Source organism: Somniosus microcephalus, chromosome 13 (genome assembly GCF_052327205.1).
Source record: "Somniosus microcephalus isolate GS21.2 chromosome 13, FLI_Smic_1.0, whole genome shotgun sequence".
Taxonomy (NCBI): Eukaryota; Metazoa; Chordata; class Chondrichthyes; order Squaliformes; family Somniosidae; genus Somniosus; species Somniosus microcephalus.
In genome coordinates this window covers 56,625,567-56,637,969 of record NC_140999.1, presented here as the reverse complement: position 1 = coordinate 56,637,969, position 12,403 = coordinate 56,625,567, and the positions used below count along the sequence as shown (strand labels likewise).

At 46.6% G+C, this 12,403-nt stretch overlaps 1 long non-coding RNA gene across 1 annotated transcript; it reads right to left on the bottom strand.

The window, feature by feature from the left end:
• Positions 1-236: 236 nt before the first annotated feature.
• On the bottom strand, positions 237-8,639 carry LOC147108337 (uncharacterized). The gene is made up of 2 exons (XR_015080714.1): positions 8,521-8,639; positions 237-1,623 (listed from the first exon to the last, which is right to left on the bottom strand). It is a non-coding gene; the product is annotated as an uncharacterized LOC147108337 (long non-coding RNA).
• Between the last annotated feature and the right edge of the window lie 3,764 nt (positions 8,640-12,403).

Below are 12,403 nucleotides of genomic sequence, written 5' to 3'. Positions count from 1 at the left end.
ACAGACACAGCATAGAGAGACATCATGTTCTCTGAGTTATCATGTACAATGCCATGGGAGATCACACTACAAGCCAACAATTTCACTTAACAATTTCCTACATTACAACAGTGGCTACACTTCAAAAAGGTACTTTATTGGCTGTAAAGCACTTTGGGCTGTCTGGTGGTCATGACAGGCACTATATAAATGCAAGTCTTTCTGTCTGTCTTTAAAAAAGCTGCAAACTCCAAGAGTGAAACTCAAATACTTTATTAATGTAGCAGAGATTGATTTACTCACTGCTGAATAATAAGTTTGTGAGTTTTTTTTTGACTGGTTAGTACAGTGCAGATGGTGCAAAAGTAAGAAACCAACAGCCATAACTTGCAAATCATCCAACTGCTCCAAACAGGGCAATAAAGTGTAGTTGGGAGGTTTTCCTGCAACATCTGAGGTTGGGAGCCAGCACCAGTGATCCGAATTCTTCCTGTTCAATTGGGACACTTGTAAGCTATAATTGGGGATTGGAAAGCAGGAAATGTATTGCAGACTGTAACATAATAAAACACATTTACATAGTGAATTTATTTCATCACCACGTCTTCTCTGGTTCCTATTGCAGCTCCGCAACTCCCTGAGCCTTCAGTAAAACTGCTTGGGCCTTCAGCCAAGGAGATGTCCTCTAAAGGAGCAGGCACCTTAGTTTGCAAACTGTCCATGGGCTTCGCTGCGGTCAGCTGGACAGTCGATGGGAGTCCGACGAGCAGTGAGGTCCAAACCAGCACCGTGTCGCGGAACACGGACAACACCTTCAGTCTCAGCAGCTACCTGACGGTCCCCGGCACAGACTGGAGCAGTGGGAAGGTGTACTCCTGTATAGTTCAACAAGGAACAGCGTCCAAAACAACCGCAACAGTCGCACAATCCAACTGTTAAAATTAAAGCTTTACACGTTTGTACTGTCTGACTTGTGGCAACAATGAGGCACTGCATAACTTCAGCTCACAGCAGAAAATGTTCATTTACAGATCCAAAACAGAGTCCTTCGCATTTATTATTTATTCTCTCGTGTATTTTCCATTATTTGTGTGGTTTTCTGCAATGCCTTGGAATATTCAGTACCTCCAAAATGGCGGGGGCTGAAAAAATTAATCCATGCAATGGGCTGGTTCTTATTTTTCACACAGTCTTCAGTTATAGAGTAACAGCTACTTTATTTTCAGAGATATGCTTGTTGTGTAGCCGCTACCTGCCGGTAAATGCAAATCGTTATTCATTCCCCTTCTCTTCGTGCTTCAGCCTGAAGTGTGTCAGTCACTTTGAATAATCATGCCCAAGCTGCTCCAATGGCCCAGTCTGTCTGCCGTGGGACCCATTGTACAGGCCAGGAAGGTTCCTCGGTCTCCATCAAATTAGCTGATGGTAGTCTGGGTGCTATACTTGGTCTCAGTGCCCCTGAACTAGGCGGGGAAATCACCCAGGACTCCTGCTCCAGACGGCTAATGGGAAGACAGGTGAGGACAAGATCAGGCTCAGCAGGAATGGGCGAATAGCCTGCTGATACTCGCTGTCTACCTCACACGTAAATAGCTAGCACTTGGCCAAAGTACTGCAAACTGGCGCATGTGGAAGAGTCAGCACCTTCAGAAGAGGATGGGAGGAAAAGGAAAACATTGTTTAAAAAGGGAGAGACCACATTTTTTAAAAATTCAACCCGATGTTGAATGCACCGACTGAAAAGGTGGTGGAAGCAGATTCAATAGTAACTTTCAACAACAACTTGTATTTATATAGCGCTTTTAACATAGTAAAATGTCTCAAGGCGCTTCACAGGAGTATTAAAAGACAAAAAATTTGACACCGAGCCACTTAAGGAGAAATTAGGGCAGGTGACCAAAAGCTTGGTCAAAGCGGTAGATTTTAAAGAGCGTCTTAAAGGAGGATAGAGAGGCGGAGAGGTTTAGGCAGGGAATTCCAGAGCTTAGGGCCTAGGCAACAGAAGGCACGGCCACCAATTTTTCAAAAAGGAAAGTGGACATATACTTGAAAAGGAGAAATTTGCAGGGGGTTGGGACTAATTGGTGAGCTCTTTCAAAGAGTTGGCACAGACACCATGGACAGAATGGCCTCCTGTGTTGTATGATTCTACAATGTGTGGAAGGGTGTCACATGCTGGTGTTCCAATGGATTATGCAACACTGTGACAAAGTTTGAAACCTAGAATTCCTTATCTCAGCCGTGCTGTCAGGTGAGACACCAGGTGATTCCCCATAGGGAGGGAAAACCATCTTGCCTGAGTTAGCACAGGATGTTGTCCTGCACCACCTGGTGCAACAGGGTCATCTGAGATGGGCCTGAGAAAGGTCCCACTAATACCTCAATTGATAAATGCAACATGCGATATTATACAGACCAGAAGGTGCCAAGTTCACCCCTCCGTCTATGCCGAGTTAGCTCACCACAGCCATCTTTAAAATTGGCCTCAACACCCATCGGGTTGGGAGAGGAGAAATCGCCTGGGCTCTTGACCCAATGGCTATCTATTGAACCCTGCTGAAAAGTATGGTTATGGACCTTAGGTGAGGACTTATTCGGCTCGGATGGAGTGCCCTTCAGAAAATCATACAGCACAGGAGGCCATTCAGCCCATCGTGCCTGTGTCGGCTCTTTGAAAGAGCTATCCAATTAGTGCCACTCCCCTGCTCTTTACCCATAGCCCTGAAATTGTTTCACCTTCAAGTATTTATCCAATTCTCTTTTGAAAGTTACTATTGAATCTGCTTCTACCACCTTCTCAGGTAGTGCATTCCAGATCGTAACAACTCACTGTGTAAAAAAAAAATCTCCTCTTCCCCCTCTGGTTCTTTTACCAATTACTTTAAATCGGTGTCCTCTGGTTACCGACCCTCTGGTGTGTGTTGTCTTCCCTCAATGCCTCCATTTACTGTTGTCTTCCCCCAATTCCCCCATATACTGGCACACTCCCCCAAGACCCCATATACTGGTACCATCCCCTGTAGTGTATGTACCTTTAAGAGAGAACTACTTTTACAGCTCTTGTATACTGTAGTACCGGCAGTGACCACACCTGTATATAAGCCTTGAGCATGCCTCTGTACTGTCAGTCTTTAGACTACCCTCCTCCAGTAAACACCTGTTGATTGTTAAGTTACAGCCTCCGTGTAGTTATTGGAAAACATCATACTTTAAGAATCACTGATTCAACAGTGGTGACGAGGTCGATTCGAATCTACCTGCAACTCTGCATTTCCCTTCAAGGATTCGCTCCGGGAGGGCGGTGGAAGAAAGTCGAGGCCAGAAGCATGGGCGTCGACCACGAGCAACCGCCCAGTCATCCGGCAGAGAGTGAACATCACAGGGGAGGCTGTTGAGAGCCGGGCTTGGTTCCCCAGCCACGACGATCCAGCAACAGGCTGGCAACAGGTACCGCGCAGACCCTTCCTGGACAGCGGCGGCTGGAGCCGACCGACAGCAGAGAAAAAGCCGAGCAGCATCGACGGGGTAAGAGAGAGGGTGGAGCGCACGGGGCGCAGCCGGGGGTTGAAAACCGAGCAGCGTCGAGGAAAAACAAAACAGAGAGAGAGAGGGTAAAGCAGCAGCCAGGTTCAGGACCGAGCGACGGCAACGGGAAAGGCGCACAGGAGAACGCGCAGAGCACAGCCAGGGCTCAAGGGCTGAACAGCTTCCGCGGGGAGAAGAAGGGAGAGCGCGGGAGATGCCATTGAGCTGTGGAGAAGAAGGGAGAGCGCGGGAGATGCCATTTTTAGAAGCCGCAGCGGAGAAGAAGGGCGAGCGCGGGAAGAAAGGAAAGCGCGGGAGACGCCATTTTGTGCCAGTGGAGAAGAAGGGAGAGCACGGGAGATGCCATTTTAGACAGTTAAATCACACCCAGGGATGCCGAAGAGTGGCAGTATCACTGTGTTCGACAATGAAGTCGAAGATTGGGCGACATATGTGGAACGCATTGAGATGTACTGCAGGGCAAATGAAGTGCCAGATGCTAGGAAAGCACTGGTTTTGTTAAATTCCATGGGTGCAAAAACTTATGGCTTACTGCGAAATCTAATAACCCCAGAGAAGCCCGTGGATAAGAATTTCAAAAGCATAGTAGAAATCCTACAGGACCACTTAAACCCCACACCGCTGCTGATAGCAGAAAGATTTAAGTTCCACAAAAGGAACCAGCATAAAGACGAAAGTAATGCTGAGTACTTAACGGAACTGCACAAGCTATCAAAACACTGCCAGTTTGGAGTAGGACTAGCAGATACGTTAAGGAACAAGTTTGTGTGTGGGCTTCAAAGTGAAGGAACCCAGAAACGGCTTCTATCAGAAAAGGATCTTACGCTGGACAAGGCTTTCAGCATGGCAGTATCACATGAAGGAGCCGCATGGGGCGCTGCAGAGATACAACGGAGACCGCAAGAATATGGCACCAACGAAATGTCATATGGAGCAGGGAAGTGTTATCGCTGCGGCAGAACAACACACGACCAGAAGGATTGTTGGTTCAAGGACCAAGTGTGCAGACAGTGTGGGAAAGCAGGACACATAGCAAGAGTCTGCAGGGCAGGGAAGAAAACCAACAGCAAGAAATCTCCACAGGAGAAGTACAAAAAGGTACATAAGGTGATGGACAGTAGTTCAGACAAACAGAAAAGTGATACAGACTCCGGAAGCAAGGAGCTGGGTTGTCTGAAACTACATAAGGTAACCAAAATGGAGGATCACCAGACTATCTGGGTCACACTCAAGATAGACGGAGTCCAAGTGAAAATGGAATTGGACACAGGATCAGCCCTAACAGTCATAAACCAAAGTTACTACAAGCGGCTATTTTCACATATACCCTTGAAAGCTACAGAGATTGTCTTGAAGACGTACATGGGGCAAAAAGTCTACCCCAAAGGAAAACTAATGGTGAAAGTGATATACAAAGGCCAGGAAATACCTAAAATGGACCTATATGTATTGCCAGATGGAGGATCACCACTGCTAGGATGTGAATGGATCCGGAAGATACAATTAGATTGGCATTCCATACAGGCACTGAAGGTTGAGGCCAAAAAGGATGATGACGTCACACCTGGACGACTGTCAGAAATGCTAACTGACGCACAAGAAGTGTTCCAGGAGGGACTCGGAACACTAAAAGGCATAACAGCAATGATTAAAATAGAGGAAAATGCAAGCCCAAAGTTTTTTTTAAGGCCAGACCGGTGCCTTATGCGATCCGACCAGCCGTTGAAGCAGAGCTGGAAGGGTTGGAACGTTCAGGAGTACTGTCCAAAGTAGACTGGAGCGAGTGGGCTACACCCATTGTTCCTGTAATGAAGAGGTCGTTGAGTAATAGACCTGGGGAACCAAAGAAGGTCCGCATCTGTGGGGATTTTAAGGTGACAGTGAACCCAGTCCTTCACACGGTACAATATCCGTTTCCACGGATTGAGGATATTTTCGCCTCGCTATCTGGAGATAAACACTTCACCAAAATTGATCTGGCCCAGGCGTACTTGCAGATGGAGGTAGAAGAAGCCTCGAAACAATACCTCACGATCAACACTCATAAAGGTCTCTACCAGTACAACTGGCTGGTGTTCGGGGTAGCATCGGCTCCGGCTATTTGGCAAAGGGCAATGGATCAAGTCCTGCAAGGGATTCCAGGGACCCAGTGTTATTTGGACGACATCCTGGTCACGGGCGAAAATGACAGTGATCACCTCGCCAACCTGGAGAAGGTGCTCACTAGATTAAAGGAATATGGGCTACGAGCTAATCGCCACAAGTGCGAGTTTTTCCAGAAGCAGATCTCGTATTGTGGCCACGTTATTGATGAAAAGGGGTTACATAATTCCCCTGAAAAGATTGAGGCAGTAGTCAAGGCTCCAGCACCGGAAAATGTGTCACACCTGAGGTCGTTCCTCGGGCTGGTAAACTACTACCATAAGTTCTTACCAAATTTGTCTACAGTATTACACCCACTGAACATCCTACTGCAAACGGGGGTACCATGGAAGTGGAATGATGAATGTAAACGAGCTTTCCAGAAGTGCAAAGAATTGATCACATCAAAAGAGGTGTTGGCCCATTTCAACCCAGCACTACCAATTCGGTTGGCATGTGATGCATCACCCTATGGTATTGGAGCGGTGCTGTCGCACAAATTCTCAGACGGGTTGGAGAGGCCAGTAGCCTTTGCGTCTCGGTCACTAACCTCAGCCGAGCGCAACTACGCCCAGATTGACAGGGAGGCCCTCAGCCTAGTATGGGGAGTAAAAAAATTCAACCGCTATCTGCATGGGCAGAAGTTCACCTTGCTGACTGACCACCAACCACTTGTCTCCATCTTCAATCCAAAGAAGGGCGTTCCGGTGATGACTGCAGAACGGTTACAAAGATGGTCCCTTTTTCTAGGGGCGAACCAATATGAAATAGAATATAAAGGCACAAACAGCATGGAAACGCTGATGGGCTATCACGCCTGCCACTGCCTACTGTGGAGGAAGCACCAGCAGTGGACCCTATCGAGGTATTTTATTCGTCAATAATTGAACGATTGCCAGTAACTAACGTGGATATAGAGAAGGAGACCCGCAATGATCTGACACTGTCTCGGGTATATGATTTGATGGTGAGGGGATGGCCAACACATGGCGACTCACTGTTGCCAGCATTCTCATCCAGAAGAGAACAGCTGTCAGTATGCCAGGGGACAGTGATGTGTGGATCCCGAGTGGTAATTCCACCCAAGTTAAGGGAGAGAGTGCTCAATGAGCTTCACGAAGGTCATCTGGGAGGGGTGAAAATGAAAAGCCTTGCTAGGGCTTATGTGTGGTGGCCGGGGATCGATCAACAAATCGAGGACCTAACCAAGAGCTGCTCAGGATGCCAGAAGGTCCAAAATGCACCACCACATGCCCCTCTACACCCATGGGAGTGGCCCTCCTCTCCATGGCAACGGGTGCATATTGATTTTGCTGGTCCATTCATGGGCTCAATGTTCTTAATAGCAGTGGATGCTCACTCGAAATGGCCTGAGGTGATAAAAATGTCCTCAACCACTACAGAGAAAACGATTGCAGTCCTACGGACCATTTTTGCCAGGAACGGCTTGCCAGAGCAGATTTGCTCTGATAATGGACCACAGTTTGTGTCCGAAGAGTTTCGGAAATTTATGAGAAGGAATGGGGTAAGGGATTACACATCCGCCCCGTATCATCCAGCCACAAATGGATTGGCTGAGAGGTTCGTACAAACCTTTAAAAAGGCGATAAAGGCCACGTGCGATGATGAAATTCCACTACAGCATAAGGTGGACAATTTCCTGTTAGCCTACAGAAATGCGACACATGCAGTTACCAACCAGACCCCGGCCATGATGTTCTTTAACCGAAGGTTGAGATCTCGTCTGGATTTGCTCAGACCAAATGTGCGAAGAAATGTTGAGGATAAACAATTCCAGCACATCAATGAGAAGCCGACAAGGAGCTTCAATGTAGGACAACCAGTCTTGGCCTGTGACTACCGAACAGAGAAATGGCAACCCGGAACGATATGCACACGGCAGGGGCCATTAATGTACACAGTGGATGTCGGGGAGAACATTGTGAGACGCCACGTCGACCAGATCTTAGCGTCACAGGAACGAGTCAACCCCATGTCTCGCGTACCTGGGGATGAACCCGACATACCGGTAGCATCTACCTCAGAAACAGTAGCAGCGGAAACTGATGAACTAACCGACGACAGGGGGCCAGAATTGCCTCCGCACCAAGAGCAAGACACTCAGGAAAGGCGCTATCCAGAAAGGATCAGGAAGCCGCCCCAAAGACTGAATCTATAAATGGACTATTTCAGTTTAATGTGCATGTTAAAGTGTTAATTGTTATTTGAATATTATGGGTACTGCTAATCTAAAAGGGGAGGAATTGTAGTGTATGTACCTTTAAGAGAGAACTACTTTTACAGCTCCTGTATACAGTAGTACTGGCAGTGACAACACCTGTATATAAGCCTTGAGCATGCCTCTGTACTGTCAGTCTTTAGACTACCCTCCTCCAGTAAACACCTGTTGATTGTTAAGTTACAGGCTCCGTGTAGTTATTGGAAAACATCATACTTTAAGAATCACGGATTCAACATCCCCCAGGACCCCATATACTGGTGCCCTCCCCCAATTCACTGGTCTATCACATAAACATACTTTATCAGTAGTGGTTATGAATAATGGTCATACGTGACAATCGTGTCTGATCTTTCACCCCTCTAGACGAGTGTCAGAGGCCAATTTTATTGGCATTATTACTTGCCCAGCTGAGATCCTCAAATCTAGAACCTTCCGGGTCTTTATGGCTTTGTATCACACTGGGTGGTGTATTTCCCAGTTGAACCAAAGGGTAGGGGGCTCTTGCTTGAGAGATCTGACATACACATCCTGCTCCAGCTGTTCGAGGGAACTTGTACACACACAAACTCACCCAGAACACCAAGGAGATGGTATTAAAAACATGTTCTTACCTGTAACAAGATGTCCTCAATCAAGCCATGCGGGCTTTTTCCAAATTAGTTGTTAGGGTGGTTCACAGCATTAGATTGTTAATCCTTTGTACCAGCTCTACTGATAATGCCACCAGCGCTTACTATTTATACAATAATGTTCAAAAAAATCAATAAATAGACAAATTAAACCATAAGAATATTAATCAGAAGCATTGTCAGCGGTTTACTTTTTAAACAGTGTAACAATGGTGAGAATCCTTTAAGGGGATCTGAATTCTGAAATACAATAATCCTTCATTTAAAGGCAGATATTTGTACACAGACCTCTCTCATCTTCCCCCCACCACCACTCCATCCTGCTTGCCCTCAATGCTTTAAACCACTGACTAGGAGCAGCCTGGTGGTGTATCTCTTGCGTAGGACTCCCCTCTGTGGACATGGTAATTTGAGAGTGCCCATTTGGGATGTCAGGAGGCTCTGCACTCCCAACTAAGACTCTCTACACTGTAAGTAGAACTTGTTTTCAATCAAGAGTGTGTGGAAAGGGGACACCATTCAGAGGGTATCTAGCACCTGTGAAACTGTACCATAATGAGGCCTTCACTAGAGGGAGGGAGAGGTGGGGAGGAGAAAATCATAGAATCATAGAATGGTTACAGCACAGAAGGAGGCAATTCGGCCAGTCAAGCCTGTGCCGGCTCTCTGCAACAGCACTTCAGCTAGTCCCACGACATTGCCCCCTCCCCGTAGCCTTGCAAATTTTTTTCCTTCAGGTACTTATCCAATTCCCTTCTGAAAACCACGATTGAATCTGACACAACCACCCTTTCAGGCAGTGCATTCCAGATCATTCGCTGTGTGAGATAAAGTTTTTCCTCATGTCACCTTTGGTCCTTCTGCCAATCACCTTAAATCTGTGTCCTCTGGTTCTCAACCCTTCCGCCAATGGGAACAGTTTCTCTCTATCTACTCTGTCTAGACCCCTCATGATTTTGAACACATCTATCAAATCTCCTCTCAACCTTCTCTGCTCTAAGGAGAACAACCTCAGCTTCTGCAGTCTATCCACGTAACTGAAGTCCCTCATCCCTGGAACCATTCTTGTAAATCTTTTCTGCATCCTCTCTAAGGCCTTCACATCCTTCCTAAAGTGCGGTGCCCAGAATTGGACGCAATACTCCAGTTGAGGCTGAACCAGTGTTTTATAAAGGTTCATCATAACTTCCTTGCTTTTGTACTCTGTGCCTCTATTTATGAAGCCCAGGATCCCGTATGCTTTTTTTTAACCGTTCTCAACCTGCCCTGCCACCTTCAATGATTTGTGCATATATACCCCCAGGTCTCTCTGTTCATACACCCCCTTTAGAATTGTACCATTTAGTTTATATTTCCGACCAAAATGTATCACTTCGCACTTTTCTGCATTAAATTTCATCTTCCACGTGTCTGCCCATTCCACCAGCCTGTCCACGTCCTCCTGAAGTCTGTCACTATCCTCCTCACTGTTCACTATACTTCCAAGTTTTGTGTCTTCTGCAAATTTTGAAATTGTGCCCTGTACACCCAAGTCTAAGTCATTATTATATATCAAGAAAAACAACGGTCCTAGTACCAACCCCTGGGGAACACCACTGTATACCTTCTTCCAGTCCGAAAAACAACTGTTCACCACTACTCTCTGTTTCCTGCCACTTAGCCAATTGCGCTGCCACTGTCCCTTTTATTCTATGTGCTTCAACTTTGCAGGCAAGCCTATTATGTGGCACTTTATCAAACGCCTTTTGGAAGTCCATGTACACCACATCAACAGCATTGCCCTCATCAACCCTCAGTTACAATTTTAATTTAAGTTGTTAAGGTTTATTTAAAGTTTTATTAGTTACAGTTTATTTGTTTATTTTTCTTGGTTCACCAAAAGAGGAACCTTCAGTTACCTCATCAAAAAATTCAATCAAGTTAGTTAAACACGATTTGCTTTTGACAAATCCATGCTGACTTTCCTTAATTAATCCTCACTTGTCCAAGTGACTGTTAATTTTGTCCTGGATTATCGTTTCTAAAAGCTTCCCCACTAACGATGTTAAACTGGCTGGCCTGTAGTTGCTGAGTTTATCCTTAAATGCATCCCATCGAATCCTGGTGACTTATCTACCTTAAGTACAGACAGCCATTTTAGTACCTCCTCTATCAATTTTTATCTCATCCAGTAACTCCACTACCTCCTCTTTCACTATGACTTTGGCAGCATCTTCTTCCTTGGTAAAGACAGATGCAAAGTACTCATTTAGTACCTCAGCCATGCTCTCTGCCTCCATGCATAGGTCTTTTTGGTCCCTAATAGGCCCCACCCCTCCTCTTACTTAAAATGATGGCAGGCAGAGGCAGTGAGAATGCAATCAGGTTATTTCCGACTTGCATTGTTTCCAGCTGCAAAATCTCTGACTCCTGCTAAGGCTCCACAGGCAGCAGCCACTTTCTAGTAACTCACTCAAGTGGCCACTCCTTATTTGTGAGACCAGAGGTCAGCGTTAGCAAACTATTCAAATAAAGAGGGGTGTCACAGCTGAGCCCAATTCTACCTTCACTTGAGAATTTATGTAGAAAAGAGCTGGATAAAGATTTGGCTGACTGGGTTAGTGCAGTTCTGAGCCACTCGGACCAGGAATGTGCCCAGGTTTAATCCCTAATCTCGGTGGTGTTAGTTGATCTCAGTGCAGTAGCAGCAGGGGTGCTCCAACTGGCTTCTGCAACCCTGGGCTGGGGAGGAGCGAAACAGCCAGCAGCCACCTACTGCAAAGTGGGCATTGAGTGAAGGCATGTTTGGGTTTGACTGTGATGCCCTGCCTCCTTTACCCAGCATGGGTCAGTGTGTTCAGGAGCAAGAGGGGCAAAAATTATGGCAGAAAACTTAGCAGCCTAAATATCAGTCAAATACTTTATGCAGCAAGGTGGTTCATGGACTGCTAGGGTACTGCAACTGGTTCAAATTAGACTGGAATACCAATATACACTTAATGATAACTGTTCTGCCCTCGCAACGCGATTCTATGCAGAGCTAGACAGATAGCGAACAACTCGATATCTTCCAATAAAATCACAAGGCTTGACTTTTCTTGTAACGCTTTACTGAACGATTCTAATTGTAAAACTGAAATACAACACAGAAATGGAAGGACACATTAGTATACAGACGCATAATTGATATGTATACACAAATTTAGGTACGCCTGGGCAACACGGTACATCTGGCAACGAATTACATTTAGCAAGCTGGAAGGCATTCTCTTTAAATTAGCCCTGTACATAGTGTATCAAATACGGCTGCTAGTTAACCAGCTAGACAGAGAAAGTTACAACTAAACATTTTCTACAACATGCAGTGTATGCTAATCGTCTATAGCATTCTAAGTACTCACAGACAAACAATTTCCAAGACTGAAGCATGGGGACAATACAACCGAGGAGCACCGTGGCGCAGGTCTTGTTCCGGCGGCAGCTCCACGAGGAATGAACTCGCAGTGCCGTGGGGAGCGTGGTGACCTCATCACGCTCGGGGTCGTGACGTCGTCGCGTTTGCCGGTAGTTGCGTCGCTGGCCGTTGGGGCCTAGGTCGGGAGCAGGAGCTGGAGGCCAGGCTGGGCCGGTGCTTGCCGCGGGAGCGGAGGATAGCGGCGCTCCCGGCGGCTGATCGATGCGGCCGAAGACGCTGGGCCGGGCTGTGCCGGCAGCCTTTCTGGAGAGCCGAGTCGGGCCGGCAGCCGCCTCACGCACGTCACGTCGTACGTGACGTGACGTCAGCACGCTAAGGCGCGTCTTAAAGGGGCAATGGCCCTAAACGGTGAGTTAAAGGGGCAACGGCCCTAACAGGTAAGTTATACATATTTAAGTAGGTTATGTACAT